We start from the raw sequence: 5,000 nt of genomic DNA, 5'->3' as shown, positions 1-5,000 counted from the left end.
CAGCTGTAGAAAATTTACAGAATAAATAAAGTAGGTTGTATATAGTTGATCAGTTGCTAAGAAAAATATTTCAGCGGTTGAGAAATTTACAGAAGAACCTTAATAAATAAAGGGTACATACTATTCCTGTATTTTTTATTTTCTTTCCTTTTCGTCTTTGTTTTACTCGTGTTTCCTCTTAAAGATGCAGTAGAAAAAAACATATCTGACAGTTTGTTGACGACGTTAATAATTCTTGGCCGGACTAAAGAAAAACAAAATAAATCTTCGTTATACTGGATTACATTACGTGCGGAGAATTAAAGTGATATATATATATATATATATATATATATATATATATATATATATATCTATATCTATATATATATATATATATATATCTATATATCTATATATATATATATATATATATATATATATATAGATATATATATATATATATATATATATATATATATATATATATATATATATATATATATATATATATCTATCTATATATATATTTCACTTTCTATATATATATCTATATATATATATATATATATATATATATATATATATATATATATCTTAACGCTATCCTCTTCTTTCAACCTCATTTTATTTATTAGGCTTTTCTTTAATTTCTCTTGCGCTGCAATATTTTCTTAGCAACTGATTAACTATATACAACCTCCTTTTATTTATTATAGTATCTAAACGATATCCTATTCCTTCAACCTCCCTTTATTTATTAGGCTTCTTCCTTAAATTTCTCTACCGCTGAAATATTTTTTCTTAACAACTAAATAAACTATAAAACGTACTTTTAGTATTAGTCTTTTTTCTTCTACAAATTTCTCTAACGCTGTAATATTTTTCTTAGCAACTGATAAACTATCTAAACGCCCTCCTCTTCCTTCAACCTCCTTTTCTTTATTTGGCTTCCTCTGTAAATTTCTCTACCTCTGAAATTTTTTGTTAGCCACTGGACCAATTTTATATATATATATATATATATATATATATATATATATATATATATATATATATATATATATATATATATATATATATATATATATATATATATATAGACAAATATTTCAGCGGTAGAAAATTACCAATACAAATAAAACCTAATAAATAAAAGGAGGTTGTATATAGTTGATCAGTTGCTAGAAAAATATTTCAGCAGTTGAAAGATTACAGAAACAAATAAATACTATTCCTGTATTTTTTCTTTCTTTCCTTTTCGTCTTTGTTTTACTCGTGTTTTTCTTAAAAGACAGTTGAAAAAACATATCGGACGGTTTTCGTGTTGACGACGTTAATAATTCTTGGCCGGACTAAAGAAAAACAAAAATAAATCTTCGTTATACTGGATTACATTACGTACGGTGAATTAAAAGTGATATATATATATATATATATATATATATATATATATATATATATATATATATATATATATATATATATATATATATATATATATATATATATATATATATATATATATATATATATATATATATATATATATATATATATATATATATATATATATATATATATATATATATATATATATATATATATATCTGTAATATTTTTCTTAGCAACTGATTAACTATCTTAAATTTCTCTACCTCACAAATATTTTCTTAATATATACATATATATATATATATATATATATATATATATATATATATATATATATATATATATATATATATATATATATATATATATATATATATAATAAATAAAAGGAGGTTGTATATATGATCCAGTTGCTAAGAAAAATATTTCAGTGTTGAAACTTTAAGAACCTAATAAATAAAAGGTACTATTCCTGTATTTTTTCTTTTCTTTCCTTTTCGTCTTTGTTTTACTCGTGTTTTCCTCTTAAAAGACAGTTAAGAAAAACATATCGGACAGTTTTGGTGTTGACGACGTTAATAATTCTTGGCCGGACTAAAGAAAAAACAAAATAAATCTTCGTTATACTGGATTACATTACGTGCAATTAAAGTGATTATATATATATATATATATATATATATATATATATATATATATATATATATATATATATATATATATATATATATATATATATATATATATATATATATATATATATATATATATATATATATATATATATATATATATATATATATATATATATATATATATATATATATATATATATATATATATATATATATATATATATCCCGCTTTAAGCGCCTTTTATTTATTTGGCTTTTTCTTCTGTAAATTTCTCTACCGGTGAGATATTTTTCTCTTATCAACTGATTAACCATATACAACCTCCTTTTATTTATTATAGTATCTAAAACGCTATTCTCTTCTTTCAACCTCCCTTTATTTATTAGGCTTCTTCCGTAAATTTCTCTACCGCTGAAATATTTTTTCTTAGCAACTGAATAAACTATATACAACCTACTTTTATTTATTAGGCTTTTTCTTGTACAAATTTCTCTAACGCTGTAATATTTTTCTTAGCAATTGATAAACTATCTAAACGCCCTCTTTTTCCTTCAACCTCCTTTTATTTATTTGGCTTCCTCTGTAAATTTCTCTACCTCACAAATATTTTTCTGAGCCACTGGACCAATTATATCTATATATATATATATATATATATATATATATATATATATATATATATATATATATATATATATATATATATATATATATATGTATATAGACAAATATTTCAGCAGTGAAAATTTACAGAAAAACCTAATAAATAAAAGGAGGTTGTATATAGTTGATCCAGTTGCTAAGAAAAATATTTCATGGTTGAAAATTTACAGAAGACTAATAAATAAAGTACATACTATTCCTGTATTTTTCTTTTCTTTCCTTTTCGTCTTTGTTTTACTCGTGTTTTCCTCTTAAAAGACAGTTAAGAAAAAACATATCGGACAGTTTTGGTGTTGACGACGTTAATAATTCTTGGCCGGACTAACGAAATAAACAAAAATAAATCTTCGTTATACTGGATTACACTACGTACGGTGAATTAAATATATATATATATATATATATATATATATATATATATATATATATATATATGTATATATATATATATATGTTTATATATATATATATATATATATATATATATATATATATATATAAATATATATATATATATATATATATATATATATATATATATATATATATATATATATATATATATATCTTAACGCTATCCTCTTCTTTCAACCTCATTTTATTTATTAGGCTTTTTCTTCTGTAAATTTCTCTAGCGCTGCAATATTTTTCTTAGCAACTGATTAACTATATACAACCTCCTTTTATTTATTATAGTATCTAAAACGCTATTCTCTTCTTTCAACCTCCCTTTATTTATTAGGCTTCTTCCGTAAATTTCTCTACCGCTGAAATATTTTTTTCTTAGCAACTGAATAAACTATATACAACCTACTTTTATTTATTAGGCTTTTTTCTTGTACAAATTTCTCTAACGCTGTAATATTTTTCTTAGCAATTGATAAACTATCTAAACGCCCTCCTTTTCCTTCAACCTCCTTTTATTTATTTGGCTTCCTCTGTAAATTTCTCTACCTCACAAATATTTTTCTTAGCCACTGGACCAATTATATATATATATATATATATATATATATATATATATATATATATATATATATATATATATATATATATATATATATATATATATATATATATATATATATATATAAATAAAGGAGGTTGTATATAGTTGATCCAGTTGCTAAGAAAAATATTTCAGCGCTTTAAAAAATTTACAGAAGAACCCTAATAAATAAAGTGAGGTACATACTATTCCTGTATTTTTTCTTTTCTTTCCTTTTCGTCTTTGTTTTACTCGTGTTTTCCTCTTAAAAGACAGTTAAGAAAAAACATATCGGACGGTTTTGGTGTTGAGGACGTTAATAATTCTTGGCCGGACTGAAGAAAAAAACAATAATAAATTTTCGTTATACAGGATTACATTACGTACCGTGAATTAAAGTGATATATATATATATATATATATATATATATATATATATATATATATATATATATATATATATATATATATATATATATATATATATATATATATATATATATATATATATATATATATATATATATATATATATATATATATATATATATATATATATATATATATATATTTATAAATTTCTCTACCGCTGTAATATCTCTCTTATCAACTGAACAACTATCTTAACGCTATCCTCTTCTTTCAACCTCATTTTATTTATTAGGCTTTTTCTTCTGTAAATTTCTCTACTGCTGCAATATTTTTCTTAGCAACTGATTAACTATATACAACCTCCTTTTATTTATTATAGTATCTAAAACGCTATTCTCTTCTTTCAACCTCCCTTTATTTATTAGGCTTCATCCGTAAATTTCTCTACCGCTGAAATATTTTTTCTTACCAACTGAATAAACTATATACAACCTACTTTTATTTATTAGGCTTTTTTCTTTTACAAATTTCTCTAACGCTGTAATATTTTTCTTAGCAACTGATAAACTATCTAAACGCCCTCCTTTTCCTTCAACCTCCTTTTATTTATTTGGCTTCCTCTGTAAATTTCTCTACCTCACAAATATTTTTCTTAGACACTGGACCAATTATATATATATATATATATATATATATATATATATATATATATATATATATATATATATATATATATATCTATATATATATATATATATAAATATTTCAGCAGTAGAAAATTTACAGAAAAACCTAATAAATAAAGGAGGTTATATATGATCCAGTTGCTAAGAAAATATTTCAGAAAAACCAACTAATAAATAAAGGAGGTATACTATTCCTGTATTTTTCCTTTTCTTTCCTTTTCGTCTTCGTTTTACTCGTGTTTTCCTCTTAAAAGACAGTTAAGAAAAAACATATCAGACGG

This window comes from Eriocheir sinensis, chromosome 54, assembly GCF_024679095.1.
Source record: "Eriocheir sinensis breed Jianghai 21 chromosome 54, ASM2467909v1, whole genome shotgun sequence".
Classification (NCBI taxonomy): domain Eukaryota; kingdom Metazoa; phylum Arthropoda; class Malacostraca; order Decapoda; family Varunidae; genus Eriocheir; species Eriocheir sinensis.
This window is presented reverse-complemented; position numbering follows the sequence as displayed.